This window comes from Hyla sarda, chromosome 1, assembly GCF_029499605.1.
Source record: "Hyla sarda isolate aHylSar1 chromosome 1, aHylSar1.hap1, whole genome shotgun sequence".
Classification (NCBI taxonomy): domain Eukaryota; kingdom Metazoa; phylum Chordata; class Amphibia; order Anura; family Hylidae; genus Hyla; species Hyla sarda.
Genome location: NC_079189.1, coordinates 174,250,621 through 174,269,527, shown reverse-complemented (window position 1 = coordinate 174,269,527; position 18,907 = coordinate 174,250,621). Strand labels below are relative to the sequence as shown.

The following is an 18,907-nucleotide window of genomic DNA, read 5'->3' as shown; positions in this document are numbered from 1 at the left end:
CAAATCTTATGAAATATTATGGAGGAACAATAACGGCATAGGAAACACAAAACATGAAACCAGAAGCAAAGGTAAGCAGAATATGCAGAATACATTTCAGAAAAGGCATCTTGTGAACCATGACATATGTGTATAGGAAAAAAATAAAACAAAAAACAACAAAAAACATACCCAAAGCAAAAAATTGTATATTGTTTCGCAAATAGTCCTCAACGTGTATAGCATAGAATTTGGCCCATATAATAACAACAATAAATTAAAGTCTATAATATTTGAAAAGCCATCAATTTGTGATCCCATAAAATATTCAAGATAAATGCAACATATTTAGACTCGTGGGAACATGCAAATGGATGAGTATATAACCCACGAAAAATATATTAGTAACGCAGGACCTATGAATGCACAAATGCAACTTGACATGGTGTGCATAATATACCATCAATTGCAGATTACATAACTAATAAATCATATGAAAAAAATATAAAAATAAAAGTGGAAAATAACCTGGGTATCTGGTATGGTAGAAGCACAAGTAGTGCCATAACCCAACAACTGAAGCGGATATAACAACACATATCGCACAATGTGAAATACAGCGATAAATAGAATAAATAATATTTTAGAATCCGTCAATGCATGGTTTCCCGTGTTGTTAGAAATCCATACAACATATTTTAGCTTATGGGAACATGCAGATGGACATACAACACGCAGAGAAATATAAAGATGATATCACAGGACCCATACATTTATGGGTCCTGTATTTGTGGGACCTGACCATATGCCAACAGGTATTTAAACCCCCGTGTGACAAGGTACCAACGCCATGACTAAGAGCAATAGCTCGAAACGTGTCGGCGTTTCACCCTTCTTTTAAGTGACATGTCACTTGCCACCGAGTGGCGATTTTTTCCATGTTTTTAATGTGCACGATTAAAGGTTACGTTTTATTGGATTTTTGCACACCCAGGAGCTGGACCCTTGCTACAATTTTCTTCCATATGTTACGGGGAGTGGCGGCTCCCTGCACCCGTGCTCCGGGACCATTGACAGATGCTTAATTCATATGGACTTTGGTGAGCTGATCTACACTTTTTTGCTTGATTTTGTCATCCTTCTGTAAAAAATCATACCTACATGCAGAAAAATGTATACGTTTAAAATTGTCATCTTCTGACCCCTATAACTTTTTTATTTTACCGCTTATGGGGCGGTATGAGGGCTCATTTTTTGCGCCGTGATCTGACGTTTTTAGCGGTACCATTTTTGATCGCTTTTTATTCATTTTTTCATGATATAAAAAGTGACCAAAAATACGCTATGTTGGACTTTGGAATCTTTTTGCACGTACGCCATTGACCGTGCAGTTTAATTAATGATATATTTCTATAGTTCGGACATTTACGCATGCGGCGATACCACTTATTTTTATGAGACTTCTTCTTTAAGGACACCTTCTAAGAGCCATAACTCTTTTATTTTTCCATCCACAGACCCATAGGAGACTTGTTTTTTGAGCGACAAATTGCACTTTGAAATGACGTCACTCATTTTACCATAAAACTAATTTGTGTGGGGAAATTGAAAAGAAAACCATAGCTTTTGGAGGATTTTGTTTTCATGCTGTATATTTAAGGTAAAACTGTTAACATGTATTTTTTTTTATTCTGTGAGTAAATACGATTAAAATGATGCCCATAATAACACACTGTTACGCCGAGCGCTCCGGGTCCCCGCTCCTCCCCGGAGCGCTCGCTACACTCTCCTCACTGCAGCGCTCCGGTCAGATCCACTGACCCGGGGCGCTGCGATACCGCCTCCAGCCGGGATGCGATTCGCGATGCGGGTGGCGCCCGCTCGCGATGCGCACCCCGGCTCCCGTACCTGACTCGCTCTCCGTCGGTCCTGTCCCGGCGCGCACGGCCCCGCTCCCTAGGGCGCGCGCGCGCCGGGTATTTGCGATTTAAAGGGCCACTGCGCCGCTGATTGGCGCAGTGGTTCCAATTAGTGTGTTCACCTGTGCACTCCTTATTTATACCTCACTCCCCCTGCACTCCCTCGCCGGATCTTGTTGCCATTGTGCCAGTGAAAGCGTTTCCTTGTGTGTTCCTAGCCTGTGTTCCAGACCTCCTGCCGTTGCCCCTGACTACGATCCTTGCTGCCTGCCCCGACCTTCTGCTACGTCCGACCTTGCTTCTGTCTACTCCCTTGTACCGCGCCTATCTTCAGCAGTCAGAGAGGTTGAGCCGTTGCTAGTGGATACGACCTGGTCACTACCGCCGCAGCAAGACCATCCCGCTTTGCGGCGGGCTCTGGTGAAAACCAGTAGTGACTTAGAACCGATCCACTAGCACGGTCCACGCCAATCCCTCTCTGGCACAGAGGATCCACTACCTGCCAGCCGGCATCGTGACACACGCTTTTCTATTATTGTGCTACTTTTAAAAAAAAGCTCAAACTTTTTTACAAAATAAGTATGTTTTAATTTGCCCTATTTTGACACCTATAAGTTTCTTGTTTTTCCATGTACGGGGGCAGTGGCGTTGCGACCCGGGTGCGGGGGGTGCGACCCGCACCGGGTGACACCAACCTAATGGGGTGACACCAAGACGCTCCGCAGCACCCCCCCCCATCTGTGCCCGACCGGCCTCCCATCCGTCAGCACCCCCCCCCCCCCCTCCTTGCACTGTGTGTGCGGTGCGCCCGTCCGTCAGCAAACCCCTCACCTTCACCAGCACTGTGCCCGTCCTCCGCTCCCACGTCTGCGCCGGCCTGACGTCACACCGCATGGCCGCGCAGGAGGACGTGAGTTACGTCACTCGCACAGCGCCCGGTGAGAAGGAGCGCTGTGCTGGATGGGTGAGTGTGTATGTCTGTCTGTCTGTCTCTATCTATGCTTGTGTGTGACTGTGTGTATGTGACTGTGTGTGTTTGTGTGACTCTCTGAGTGTGTGTGTGACTCTGTGTGTGTGTGTTTGTGCGACTCTGTGTGTGTGTGACTGTGTGACTGTGTGTGTCTGTCTGTGAGTGTGTCTCTCTGACTGTGTGTGTGTGTTTGTCTCTCTGTGTTGTATGTGTTTTTTTTTTAGTGTGTGGGGGGGGGGGGGGTATAACCAGCGATCTATTGTGGGGAGACTTTGACCCATTGTGGGGAACCTGCAAGGGAACCTGCGGCCTAATGTGGGGAAACTACTACCAAATCTGCGGAGTCTATGTTACCTAATGTGGGGAGTATGCTACCTAATGTGGGGAATCTGTGCTACCAAATGTGGGAAGTCTATGCTACCTTATGTGGGGAATCTTTGCTACCTAATGTGGAGAAATTGCTACCTAATGTGGGGAAATTGCTACCTAATATGGGGTAACTGGTACCTACCTAATGTGGGGGAACTGGTACCAAATGTGGGGAATCTATGCTGCCTAATGTGGGGAATAGATGCTACCTAATGTGGGGAAACTGCGACCTACCTAATGTGGGGGCACTGCTGCCTACCTAATGCTCCCCCCCCCTGGCAGTAGCACCCTCATCATCCACCAGCAACACCCCCCCCCCCCAGCAGCACCTCCATCAACATATCCTGATGGTGGATGATGGAGGTGCTCCTGCCAGGAGGATGATCCTGCCGATGGATGATGGGGGTGATACTGCCAGGGGGGATGGCCAGTAGCACCCTCATCATCCTCCAGCAACACCCCCCCAGTAGTAGCACCCCCATCATCCACTAGCAACACCACCAATACCACCCTCCCGTGGTAATAGCATCAGCTAACGGATGTTGAGGGGTGTTACTGCGGTTGTGGTATTATATTCAGAGGGGGCAGTGTATGGCAACGTTATATTCAGAGGGCGCAGTTTGTGGTAGTATTATTAGAGATGAGCGAACTTACAGTAAATTCGATTCATCACAAACTTCTCGGCTCGGCAGTTGATGACTTATCCTGCGTGAATTAGTTCAGCCTTCAGGTACTCCGGTGGGCTGAAAAAGGTGGATACAGTCCTAGGAAAGAGTCTCCTAGGACTGTATCCACCTTTTCCAGCCCATCGGAGCACCTGAAAGCTGAACTAATTTATGCAGGATAAGTCATCAACTGCCGAGCAGAGAAGTTTGTGACGAGTTGAATTTACTGTAGTTTGCTCATCTCTAAGTATTATATTCAGAGGGTGCAGTGGGTGGTAGTATTATATTCCGAGGGTACAGTATGTGGCGGTATTATACTCAGGTGTACAGTATGTGGCAGATTTATATTCAGGGGTACAGTATGTGGCAGATTTATATTCAGAGGGTACAGTATGTGGCAGATTTATTTTCAGAGGGTGCAGTTTGTGGTAGTATTATATTCAGAGGGCGCAGTTTGTGGTAGTATTATATTCAGAGGGTATAGTGTGTGGCGGTATTATATTCAGGGGTACAGTATGTGGCAGATTTATATTCAGAGGGTACAGTATGTGTTGGTATTATATTCAGAATGTACAATGTGTGGTAGTATTATATTCAGTGGGTACAGTGTGTGGTGGTATTATATTTAGAGGGTACAGTATGTGGCAGATTTATATTCAGAGGGTACAGTATGTGGCAGATTTATATTCAGAGGGCACAGTTTGTGGTAGTATTATATTCAGAGGGTACAGTATGTGGTAGTATTATATTCAGTGGGCACAGTGTGTGGTGGTATTATATTCAGGCGTACAGTATGTGGCAGATTTATATTCAGAGTGTACAGTATGTGTTGGTATTATATTCAGAATGTACAGTGTGTGGTAGTATTATATTCAGTGGGTACAGTGTGTGGCGGTATATTCAGGGGTACAGTATGTGGCAGATTTATATTCAGAGTGTACAGTATGTGTTGGTATTATATTCAGAATGTACAGTGTGTGGTAGTCTTATATTCAGTGGGTATGGTGTATGGAAGGTTTATAATGAAAGAGTATAGTGTATAGTAGTATTATATTTAGAGGATACAGTGTCTGTCAGGTTTATAATAATAATTGTTTTCATATAGAGGATGAGAATGCGCTGACATAGTGAGGAGACGTCTGGGCGTCACATTCTGCAGAGAGAAGTTTTAGCTGGACCAGGCGGTATGTACCATCTGAATTAGATAAGGGAAGACTATAGAGAAGACGTCACTGATATCATTGTACATTCTCCTCTCTATGTCCTATCAGAGCTGTAGTCACTTGTCAGTTCTACAGTTAGGTCAGTGAAACTACAACTCCCAGCATAACCTCACCACTGCTCAAAGGGGTACTCTACTGGAAAAAAAAAAATGAATCAGCTGGTGCTACAAAGTTAAACAGATTTGTAAATTACTTCTATTTAAAAATCTTAATCCTTCCAGTACCTTCACAGGAAGTTCTTTTCTTTTTTAATTTATTTTCTGTCTGACCACAGTGCTCTGTGCTGACACCTCTGTCCATGTCAAGAACTGTCCATAGTAGGAGCCAATCCCCATAGCAAACCTATCCTGCTCTGGACAGTTCCTGACATGGACAGAGGTGTCAGCAAATAGCACTGTGGTCAGACTGGAAAGAACAACACAACTTCCTGTGGAGCATACACCAGCTTATAAGTACTGTAAGTATTAAGATTTTAAATATAAGTAATTTAAAAATCTGTTTAACTTTCTGGTACCAGTTGATATAAAAGTAAATGTTTTCCAGTGGAATACCCCTTTAAGTCATTCTGGGAGCTGTATATTTCAATGGTGAAAACTTCTTTAACACTTTCCTATTCTGTGGCAACTGGTATATCTGATTATTATACTGGAATTTCTCACAATGCGCTACAACAGTGGTGTCTGTCACAACAGGCTAAAAACTTACTGGGGGGAGGGGGTAGGTATGGGGGTGACACCATTTTCTACCGCACCGGGTGACACCAACCCTAGCAACGCCACTGTACGGGGGTATATGATGGCTCATTTTTTGCACTCTGATCTGCAGTTTTTATTGGTGAAATTTTTGCATATATGGGATGTTTGTAATAGCTTTTTAGGAAATTTTATTTGAAATGTGATGTGACCAAAAAGCAGCAATTTTGGACTTTTTTATGCTTGAATTGAGTTCACTGTACAGGATCATTAACATTATATTTTGATAGTTGGAACATTTTGTACACTTTTTTGGGTAAAAGGGAAAAGGGGGTAACTTACATTTTTATTGGGGGAGGGGCTTATTCCCTTTTTTTTCCAATTATTTTACTTTTTTTTTTATGTCCCCATAGGAGACTATTTATAGTAATCATTAGATTGCTAATACTGTTCAATGCTGTGCATATTTGTTGCACTGATCAGCATTATTGGTGATCTACTTCTCTGGTCTGCTAGAAGGCAGGTCAGAGAAGAAGACCCCGTGAGAGCAGCTGGAGGCAGGTGAGGGGACCTCCAGATCCCCGCGGTTGTGCGACGGGTTCAACAATGAGCCATAAAAACCCACTGCAAAGCTGGAGATGCCATGGTCAGAATTGATCATGGCATCTGAAGGGTTAATGGCGGACATCAGCGCTCCCTTCATGTACATTCTGGTACGCAAAGTACCAGGTCATCAGGATGTACATTTATTTCCAATGTCCTTGAGGGTTTAATGCCAGAAATTAGAAGAGCATTTTTGACGAAAAACTAAACACAAGAACAAGGGCACAATCTCAGATTCATTGGGGGAGGTAGATCAGAAGTAACCTGAGAAAATATTATTTTACTGAAAGAGTGGAAGATGCTTGGAACAAACTACCAGCAGATGTGGTTGGTAAATCCACAGTAAGTAAAATTAGTAAAGCCTGGTATCTATATAGATCCATATATCTATTCTAAAATCAGAATAAAAAGGAAATAATATAAGGTCAGACTAGATGGTCCAGGTGGTCTTTTTCTGCAGAAAATATGTTTCAATACTGTGTATGTGAGGTGAAAATCACACAGATTATACAAGTAACCGCAATCACAGTATAACCTTTTTACTTCTCAAGGACACGTTACTGCTTTCTAAAGCTGCATGACAAAGAGCATATTTACTAATACTGGTATTGTCAAATGATTTCCTTCTAAGTAAGGTGCACTGTATGTAAAGGAAAAAAGGATTAACACTTTGTAAATAGGATGTGCAGCCTGACTGACAATTTTCTCAATATAATTGTGCCAGAACATTGTGCCAGAGGATGAGTTTGCCTATTCTATTACCTGTCTGCATATCTATACACGCTTGCATTTTCAGTCATTTCTGTCAGTGTAATTTTTTGCAGCAGTTTTTTGCCAAACAAAAGACTGAAAATGCGAGTTTAACCCCTTAAGGACCGGAGGTTTTTCCGTTTTTGCATTTTCGTTTTTTGCTCCTTGCCTTTAAAAAATCATAACTCTTTCAAATTTACACCTAAAAATCCATATGATGGCTTATTTTTTGCGCCACCAATTCTACTTTGTAATGACGTCAGTCATTTTGCCCAAAAATCTATGGTGAAGCGGGAAAAAAAATCATTGTGCGACAAAATTTAAAAAAAAACGCTGTTTTGTAACTTTTGGGGGCTTCCGTTTCTACGTAGTACATTTTTCGGTAAAAATGACACCTGATATGTATTCTGTAGGTCCATACGATTAAAATGATACCCTACTTATATAGGTTTGATTTTGTCGGACTTCTTGAAAAAATCATAACTACATGCAGGAAAATTAATACATTTAAAATTGTCATCTTCTGACCCCTATAACTTTTTTATTTTTCCGTGTATGGGGCGGTATGAGGGCTCATTTTTTGCGCCGTGATCTGAAGTTTTTAACGGTACCATTTTTGCATTGATAGGACTTATTGATCGCTTTTTATTCATTTTTTCATGATATAAAAAGTGACCAAAAATGCACTATTTTGGACTTTGGAATTTTTTTGCGCGCACGCCATTGACCGTGCGGTTTAATTAACGATATATTTTTATAATTCGGACATTTCCACACGCGGCGATACCATTTATGTTTATTTTTATTTTTATTTACACTGTGTTTTTTCTTTTATGGGAAAAGGGGGGTGATTCAAACTTTTAATAGGGAAGGGGTTAAATGATGTTTATTCACTTTTTTTTTGCACTTTTTTTTTGCAGTGTTATAGGTCCCATAGGGACCTATAACACTGCACACACTGATCTTTTACATTGATCACTGGTTTCTCATAAGAAACCAGTGATCGATGATTCTGCCGCATGACTGCTCATGCCTGGATCTCAGGCACTGAGCTGTCATTCGGCGATCGGACAGTGAGGAGGCAGGTAGGGGCCCTCCCGCTGTCCTGTCAGCTGTTCGGGATGCCGCGATTTCACCGCGGCTATCCCGAACAGCCCACTGAGCTAGCCGGCATGCTTTCGGTTTCACTTTAGACGCGGCGTTCAACTTTGAACGCCGCGTCTAAAGGGTTAATAGCGCGCGGCACAGCGATCAATGCCGCGCGCTATTAGCCACGGGTCCCGGCCGTTGTTAGAGGCCGGGCCCGAACCGCTATGACGCGGGGTCACGCCGTGGCCCCGCGTTATAGATCGGGAGTGGACACATGACGTTCCAGTACGTCATGTGTCCTTAAGGGGTTAAACAAAATATACACACAGTGGCCCTCATTTACTATTGCAAACCCGACATGTTTTGTCGGGTTGTGCGCCAGATTCTGTCGCATTGCGCCAGAAATTCTGTTTGCGCCAGATTTTGCGCTAGATTTTGCGCCAGAATTGGACAAACCCCGACTAACTCTCCATTTTGCTAAGAAAACCCGAAAAAGGGGCGTGGCCGCTGTGAAACGGGGGTGTGGTCTCTGAAAAGGGGTGTGTTCCTGACATTTTCACAAAAACCCAACATATTTACTAAGGTTTCCACATAAAATGTGGTGGATTTCAGCTGAGGAAAACCCTACAGATCAGAACATGTGTAAAAAAAAAAAGCAAAGTGTAGGGAAAGTGGAAAATGTAGGGAAACCTTAGTAAATACCATGGAAAATAAATTGTAGGGAATTAAAACCCACAAAGAAACCTACACTCCACTCTTAGTAAATGAGGGCAATTGTCTGCACTGTGTGAACCTAGCCTTAGGTAGGCACTTCCAATAATCACACCTTGTGTTGTTTTGTGTCCACTTTGTTTCATTTTCATTCTTTCATAGTCTAGTCAAAGTTTTCACCACCAGATTTTTCTCTATTGTTGAGTGTAATAATAAATGTAGTGCACAGCACGTGCCCCAGTTTTTTGGTGCAAACTGTGCTCGAATTTTGGCACAATAGTAAATCTGCACACTGTTTCAATGCAGTTTTTGAGTCAGAACTAGAAATGGATTAGAAAGGAATGGTAAAATAATAAAATATATATTTCTCCTTCTGTTGGAGCCACTTCTCGGTTTGGTAAAAAAAATAAGTTCCCAAAAACGCTATGTGTAAAACCTATATAGTGCAGAAACAATAATGCTGCTGAAAGAAATGCAACTTTTAATTGTAAACCACATTGTAACATTTTCATTAACCTTTACCTCTTTACCTTTAAATGGGCACTGTCAGATACAAAAACCTTTGATATGTTGAAAAGCATGTATAACCAATAGGTTTTGCAATTACTTTCATTAGAAAATTGTCAGTATTTCATACTGAAAAAGCCAGTCACACCTCTTCTGCCCCCCCCCCCTTCCTGCTTGGACACATACTAGTCCTGCTGTGTCCATGCGTCATGGACACACTTCCTTGATTGACAGCTGTGAGCGCAGGGCTCACAGCTGAAGGAAAAATTCTCCCACTGTCAGCTTGTGTCCCGCTACTGTCAGTGAGGACGAGCTGGGAGTTGTAGTTTTGCTAATGCTAGGGGAGATGGGAGCAGACAGCATACTGAGGGAGGGGGCGGAGACCTGCACAATGAGGCCACGCCCCTCCCTTTGAGAGGAATTCAGACTAGTGAGCTAAATTGAAAGTGAAATAAAAAAAATAAAGGTGCTAGACACATAAAAATTTGATGTACATGGTCAGGATTAGGTACTGAGTGATATATATATATATATATATAAAAAGAATGTTTAGTTGGATCTGACGGGTACACTTTAACATTTCCTTTGTCTTCCGCTGGTGTTCTTAGGCTGCATTCACATCTCGTTTTTAACATACGGGCGCCGGATTCGGCTGGGGGAGGGGCAAACCGGGTGCTCCCGTACCCCAGCCGGATCAGCCCGTGACTCCATTTACTTTAATGAGCCGACCGGAGTCAAACGGTGACTCCTGTCAGCTCAGTTTTGACCCGTATGCAGTTTTGGACCGGACCTAAGACCGTAGTATACTACGGTTTTAGGTCCGGTCCAAAACCGCATACGGGTCAAAACTGAGCTGACCGGAGTCACCGTTTGACTCCGGTCGGGTCATTAAAGTAAATGGAGTCACGGGCTGATCCGGCTGGGGTACGGGAGCGCCTGGTTTGCCCCTCCCCCATCCGAATCCGGCGCCCGTATGTTAAAAACGAGATGTGAATGCAGCCTTAGAGAAGAAATTTTGTTACTTGGAATAGGTATGAAGTGGAGACGGGTATGACAACATTATGTTGTAGCTGATATCACTTCAAAACTTGTCAATGCTCAAACAAGCCTTCTACTGTAATAGAGAACTGAGGCAGCAGATCCAGTTATATTGTGTGATCTACTGTATGTGGCTTACATCTAAGATTAGAGCATATTTACTATAGACTCTAATTCTATCAAATTAAAAATATAAGATCATAGGCGCCTTTTGAAATGTATCCTGCAGTGTAAACTTACCAAACCACCTGACTGATTAAAGACACATATACAAAACACATGTAATTGGGCTACATGGGATATAGAGCAGAATGCTGTCAGTATGCAATCACATGTAAAGATGTCTCTGTTTAATCAGTGGATATCACCGCTCTACTATACAGGGATTCATTGCTGCTCCCCTTTCAACTTAGTCACAAAAGGATACTAAATACGTGGAGATATGAACATTTTAAAACTAAAGATCAAACACAAATATCCTTAATTTAGCTGATTTCTGGTATCCATTACTTTACACTGTGTCAGACAGGGTACAGGGGGATCCTGTTGGGCCTCTACGAGAACTGATAGTACTGTGCAAGACAGAGCAGACAGAGACAGGAGTGAGAGCCAGCTGGTTTTTTCTGGATCTCCCGATTCTGGTTCAGGACACTAGGGAGAAGCGGGGTCTCAACTCAGTTCGCCAAAATGTATTTGTAATTTGTAATTTATTTGTAATTTGAGTTCTTAGGGCATATATATGATTTAAAAATGAGTCATTGGAGGGTACCAAAAATTTCTTACCTCTCTTTCCAACCGTTCAGCACTTTCATTGCGATATAGACAGTACAATTACATTCTCACTTTACTTCTATCAGCAAGAGCCAGGCCTGGCCATAAGAGGCCAAACTGGTACCTATGGAAGGCAGCACATGAATGGGAACAGGTGAGTATCTTTTAGTGGAAAATGTATTATCATCATGTGTATTATCATCAAGGGGACAGTGTATTATAATTCATTTTAGGGAGCACAGTAGGGATTACAATTCATTTCAGTGGCAGAGTGTATATTATAATTATTTTCAGGAAACACAGTGTTTTTCTCATTAAGGGTACTGTGTAGTATTATATTTCTTTTAGGGTCAATTGCGATTGAAAATCACAGAAGAAAAATATAAACCCAGTTTACCATGTGAAAAGCTGCTATCACTAAAGAAAGATCAAGCTAAAAAAAAACATTTATTCTAGTCTATTAAAATACTAAACGATATAGATTCCAATAGAAATAGAAGCAAAAGCCAGATTGGATATTTCAAGGTGTTAAGTCCCGTTTATTCAAGCAAAAGTCATGAGACACAGGTAGTGAACATAGAATGACACGTTTCAAGCGTTGCCACCCTTAGTCATATGACTAAGGGCGGCAACGCCTGAAATGCATCATTCTATGTTCACTACCTGTGTCTCATGACTTTTACTTGAATAAACGGGACTCCGCACATTGAAATATCCAAGCTGGCTTTTGCTTCTATTTCTATTGGACTTTTGATGCTGCCGTGCCATGGATGGAACCCACCTGTGGTGAGCTGGCTTACCTTCTCTACTAGTATACAGTAACCCCCCGACCTACGATGGCCCCGACATATGATAAAATCGACATACGATGGCCTCTCAGAGGCCATCGCGTGTCGATGTCAGCATCGACATACGATGCTTTTATGTCGGGGCCATCGCATTAACTGCTATCCGACAGCGCAAAATGCTTAAGCTGCTGTCGGATAGCAGTTTAAGCATCCCTGGCAGGTTCGCTTACCTATTCCCGCTGCTCCGGTTCCACTTTGCGATCCTCCGGTGTCTTGCGCATCTTCTCCAGGGTCCGGGCCTCGCTTTCTGGCGTCGTTATTACGTCACTACGCACGCCGCGCCGGCGCAGCAGCGTAATAACGTCACCAGAAAGCGAGGCCCGGACCCTGCAGAAGATGCGGAGGAAGCCGGAGGATCGCGAAGAAGACACCGGAGCAGCGGGACAGCATCGGGAGCCCCTGGGACAGCATCGGGAGCGGTGAGGACCTGGTCTGGAGCGACGGGGACAGGTGAGTACAGCTTCCTATACTTTACATTACACGGATCCCTCAACATACGATGGATTCGACAAACGATGGGTCGTTTGGAACAAATTACCATCGTATGTTGAGGGACCACTGTATACACTGCTCAAAAAAATTAAGGGAACAATTAAACAACACAATATAACTCCAAATCAATCACACTTCTGTGAAATCACACTGTCCACTCAGGAAGCAACACTGATTGACAATCAATTTCACATGCTGTTGTGCAAATGGAACAGACAACAGGTGAAAATTATAGGCAATTAGCAAGACACGCCCAATAAGGTGGTGACCACAGGTGGTGACCACAGACCCCTTCTCAGTTCCTATGCTTCCTGGCTGATGTTTTAGTCACTTTTGAATGTTGGCGGAGCTTTCACTCTAGTGGTAGCATGAGACGGAGTCTACAACACACACAAGTGGCTTAGATAGTGCAGCTCATCCAGGATGGCATATCAATGCGATCTGTGGCCAGAAGGTTTGCTGTGTCTGTCAACGTAGTGTCCAGAGCATAGAGGCGCTACCAGGAGACAGGCTAGTACATCAGGGCACGTAGAGGAGCTCATAGGAGGGCAACAACCCAGCAACAGGATCGCTACCTCCGCCTTTGTGCAAGAAGGAGCAGGAGGAGCACTGCCAGAGCCCTGTAAAATGACCTCCAGAAGGCCACAAATGTGCATGTGTCCATTCAAACTGTCCCAAACAGGCTCCATGAGGGTGGTATGAGGGCCCGACATCCACAGGTGGCATTGGCCAAAGAACACCAATATTGACCAAATTCGCCACATGAGCCCTGTGCTTTTCACAGATCAAAGCAGGTTCACACTGAGCACATGTGAGTCTGGAGACGCTGTGGAGAACGTTCTGCTGCCTGAATCATCCTACAGCATGAACGGTTTGGCGGTGGGTCAGTAATGGTGTGGGGTATGGCATTTCTTTGGGGGCCGCACATCCCTCCATGTGCTTGCCAGAGGTAGCTTGACTGCCATTAAGTACTGATATGAGATCCTCAGATCCCTTGTGAGACCATATGCTGGTGCGGTTGGCCCTGGATTCCTCCTAATGCAAGACAATGCAAGACCTCATATGGCTGGAGTGTGTCAGCAGTTCCTGCAAGAGGAAAGCATTGATGCTATGTACTGTCCCGCCCGTTTCCCTGACCTGAATTCGATTGAGCACATCTGGGACATCATAGTTACATAGTTACATAGTTAGTATGGTTGAAAAAAGACATACGTCCATCAAGTTCAACCAGGGAATTGAAGGGAAGGGTGTAAGGGGATAATGGGAAGGGATGTTGTTTTACAATTCTGCATAAGCATCAATGTTATTTTGTTCCAGGAATGTATCTAACCCTGTTTTAAAGCTAATAATTGTTCCTGCTGTGACCAGTTCCTGTTGTAGACTGTTCCATAAATTCACAGTTCTTATGGTAAAGAAGGCGTGTCGCCCCTTTAGACTAAACCTTTTCTTCTCCAGACGGAGGGAGTGCCCCCTCGTCCTTTGGGGGGGGTTTAACCTGGAACAGTTTTTCTCCATATTTTTTGTATAGGCTATTTATATACGTTTATCATATCCCCACTTAAACGTCTCTTCTCAAGACTAAACAATTGTAACTCCTTTAATCGTTCCTTGTAGCTAAGATGTTCCATGCCCCATATTAGTTTAGTCGCACGTCTCTGAACCCTTTCCAGCTCCACAGTGTCCCTTTTATGGACAGGCGACTAAAACTGAACAGCATATTCCAGGTGAGGCCATACCAATGCTTTATAAAGGGGGAGTATTATGTCCCTGTCCCTTGAGTCCATGCCTCTTTTTATACATGACAATATCCTGCCGGCCTTGGAAGCAGCAGCCTGACATTGCATGCTATTCTGTAGTCTGTGATCTACAAGTACACCCAGATCCTTCTCTACCAGTGACTCTGGCAGTTTAATCCCCCCTAATACATACGACGCATGCAGGTTATTAGTACCCAGATGCATAACTTTACATTTATCCACATTGAACCTCATTTGCCAAGTGGATGCCCAGACACTTAGTCTATCCAAGTCATCTTGTAACTTATACACATCCTCTATAGACTGTACCGTGCTACAAAGCTTGGTGTCATCTGCAAAGATAGAAACAGAGCTGTTAATACCATCCTCTATATCATTGATAAATAAATTAAACAACAGCGGGCCCAGTACTGAACCTTGGGGTACACCACTAATTACCGGGGACCAATCAGAGTACGAATCATTGACCACCACTCTCTGGGTACGATCCATGAGCCAGTGTTCAATCCAGTTACAAACTAAAGTTTCCAAGCCCAAAGACCTTAACTTACCTGTCAGCCGACTATGAGGGACATTATCAAATGCTTTAGCAAAATCCAGACACACTATATCCACAGCCATTCCTCTGTCAAGGCTTCTACTCACCTCTTCATAAAAGCAAATTAGATTGGTTTGACAACTTGTTTCGCTCCATCCACAATGCCACATTGCACTACAGACTGTCTAGGAGTTGCCAGATGCTTTAGTCCAGGTCTGAGAGTACATCCCTCAGGAGACCATCCGTCACCTTATCAGAAGCATGCCCAGACGTTGTAGGGAGGTCATACGGGCACGTGATGGCCACACACACTACTGAGCCTCATTTTGACTTATTTTAAGGACATTACATCATAGTTGGATCAGCCTGTAGTGTGATTTTCCACTTTGATTTTGAGAGTGACTTCCATTGATAATTTGATAATTTTTGTGTGATTTTGTTGTCAGCACATTCAACTATGTAAAGACAAAAGAATTTCATACAATTAGTTCATTCATTCAGATCTAGGATGTGTTATCTTAGTGTTCCCTTTATTTTTATGAGCAGTGTAGATTCCAACTTCTATATCTTCTTCACTATTTTCAGACACCAATTCACTTGCAACACTGCAAACAGAAAGTAATATATGGCCAGGACCTGAGTTAAGGAAGTACGACTTTACGTAACCACATGGAGCGACATCACAAGGCCTGGCAAAAACTATCACTAGTTCACCACCACCTGCTGTCCACTGCGTAAAGATAACATTAGTTCACCATTGCCTGTTGTCCGCTGGCTACAGCTACCATCAGTCCACCAATGCCTGCTGTCCACTGGCAACAGCTACCACTAGTCCACCATTGCTTGCTGACACTGACAGGTCTATTGTGCGCATGAAAGAAAAGAGATGAGTACTGGCAAGGGGGTTATCCTCCCTGCCCATGGTGAGGTACAATCTTTTCCTGTGGGGGAAGAATTTAAACCTGTTTGCGAGGAGGCTCAAGTGGAGGAAGTATTTCCTCTTACAAGAGGGCGGACAGTGTGAAGTATATGGCCTTGAATCTTCAGAGAGGGCCCTATTTAGGGACATGGGACAACTCATGCAAGAAGGTTTCATACCGGAGAGTCAGGGTCCTTTTACTCAATTAAGCAAAAAAAGTACACATGCTCCACCTCTAGGAGACTATTTTAACATAGACATTTTTGTTGACGTGGTGTCTAATGCATTGCGTAAATTGGGGGATGAACCGTCCAGATATTATAACATTTCTCAACATGAAAGTGAAGCACTTAAGAGTTTGGAACAGGACTCCTCCCTGGTCAACAAACCCTCGGATAATATTGTATTGATGACCAGGGAGGATTACCGTGAGATGTGTCTCCAGATTCTTAACAATAGAGAATGTTACCTTCCATTGAGGACTGATCCTACCAAAAAGTTTGGTTATGAATTGCTAGGTATTTTGGATCGAGCTATGGCTTCTGGTCTGATTAACATGAAGGAATATGAGTACATGAAACCTACACATCCGACAATTGCCAGTTTTTATGCTACTCCGAAGATACACAAGGGCAACCCTCCCCCCCCCCCCCTTTGAGGGGGCGCCCTATTGTATCTGGAATAGAAAATCTCACTCAAGCAGCAAGTGAGGATACTACTGATGTGCTGAAAAGATTAGAGGATTTAAGGATTGAGGAGGGGGGCCCCCCTAAAGTCATTAGACGTGGAGGCCCTTTACTCCTCAATACCGCACAAGAGAGGTTTGGAGGCCACATATTTTTTTCTTCATACCAGAGGTACACAATATGGCCCACATAATTATTTTGCCCTGGAACTCCTAACATTCATCCTTAATAAGAATTATTTTTTGTTTGAGGGGAAGTCCTTCCACCAACAGTAAAGCAATGAGGAGCCGTGCACCCTCAGTTATGCAAATCTGTACCTCGGTTGGTGGGAGGACAAGCATGTCTTCGGGGAAGACATGTCTCTATGGACTGACCGCATAGCTATGTGGGTCAGGTTCATAGATGGTGTGTTCCTGATGTGGACATCTACCGAGGACATGTTTAATGATTTTGTCAAAACCCTCAACAGAAACACGTTGGGCTTAGGATTTACTTCCACTTGTAGCAAAAAAGAGTTAGTCTTTTTAGACTTAAAAATGTCATCCTCTCCCACTGAAGAGGAGCATTCCTACAGGTCAATACCTACGTATGCAGAGAAATTGTTCCACGTTGGAAAAGTTTGAAGTCAATCAAACTGTGGACCAGCACTGGGATCGCAGCGCAATTGGCACACACCTCTAGCATAAATTATATATACTTGGAAACAGTGTGTACAGCATACTGGTATTAAGTACCTTAATGTGAGCTGTGAATCAGTATCAGGATCGCAGAACATTTGACACGCAAGCCGCCTGGTATCTAAGCTTCTCAGTATTCAGAACCAGGCTTGGAGCACATCCCGATGTAATGTATCTAGAGTCCTCCCCAGAAAATCACCTGAATCAAGTACTTCAGTTCTCAGGTAATGGACATGTGTTTACACAGTTACGGAGATTGGGGTAAGCGGGTACGTCATTCAGGGGGAGGGACTACTGCCTTTAAAATGAGTGCAGGCTCTTTATTGAGCCGCCACCAGAGCCGCACACACCCACAGTGGCACACTCTGCAAATATAAAGATGCCACAAAGCTTGGTCCCTGACAACTGATGGCAAGGGAAGCGCGTATGACCCATTCAGAAAATGCGACAGGATATGTCACTATAAAGTGCATTACATTCCATGCTGCATTTAGAAATGTGAATAGCAGACAATGGAGTGGTGCAATCCTGTAGCTGCTAATCAGTTTGTGGATAGTGCAATTCATTACGGCTGCTGCTAAACAAGTTCATCTGCTTGTGGATGTGCAATACGGGACTGGTGCAATATTCACATTTTTCTGCTATATGAAATGCATGTCTATTTGGATTCTACACCTTTACATCTCGGACTGGTGCAATATTCACAATTGCTGCTATATGGAATGCATGTCTATTTGTAAACCTTGACACCTTGATGCATTTGAATATGAGTATAGACACTAATTAAATGGTGCTAATGTGAACGGCTGACAAACTGTAATACACACATTGGTTGATATCAGTGTCAAACCTTGTCTCTATGAAATACTACAGTCATGAAGGTGTTGATTGCAAAATATTGCAGCTTCAGCAAAAGACTATGAAATATTGATGGACTTTCAGTTTGTATCCACTGATTGAATACAGGACTGTCATTTGGCGCACTGACTGCGAGGTTACTATAAAAGTCATTTATGCGCAAAAGGTGTGTGGATATAAATGGTGGCGGTCGGTTAACAAAATAAGTGCTGTTATGTGAACACTATCATGGTTTTAAGAGTCTGAATAAAATTGATGTTTTATGTTATTGAAGAAAAAATGCTCCCTTGATTTGATATGATTTAAGAAGAAAGAGACCTATATATTGATTGTTACACTAGTTGTTGTAATATAAATCATCCTACCCCGAGCATTTTCCTTTGTGATGGAAACCCATGCCATGAAGCTCCTAAAGCACAGTTGTGTTCATTTAAATGTCAAGTGAGGTTTGGAATTCTGCAGTTATTGAGTCAGCAGAGAGATGGCAACATTTAAAGACTATGGAGGAGATTTATCAAAACCTGTCTAGAGGAAAAGTTGCCCCGTTGCCCATAGCAACTAATCAGATCACTTCTTTCATTTTTCCGAGGCCTTTTCAAAATGAAAGATGCAATCTGATTGGTTGCTATGGGCAACTGGGCAACTTTTCCTCTAGACAGGTTTTTATAAATCTCCACCTATGCCTTTTAGCTTAATCATTATGATTATTATTATTATTATTAGCACTTGGTGAAATAATCTCAAAAGATCTAGGAGGGAAGACATTTCAAGAACTGAATTGGTGAAATGGTTGCGTCCTATTCATCAATCTTGGAATTAGGTGAGCTCTTCACAGCTTCACAAATA

The 18,907-nt window shown here is 43.1% G+C and overlaps 1 protein-coding gene across 1 annotated transcript in view; it reads right to left on the bottom strand.

Moving 5' to 3' along the window:
* PRDM5 (PR/SET domain 5) overlaps positions 1-18,531 on the bottom strand; it is a 220,376-nt gene extending 201,845 nt beyond the window's left edge. The window contains exons 1-2 of the mRNA XM_056564227.1: positions 18,427-18,531; positions 11,299-11,410 (exon numbers count right to left, since the gene is read on the bottom strand). The gene's annotated coding sequence lies outside the window, so the exon portion shown is untranslated. The remainder of the gene's footprint in view (positions 1-11,298; positions 11,411-18,426) is intronic.
* Between the last annotated feature and the right edge of the window lie 376 nt (positions 18,532-18,907).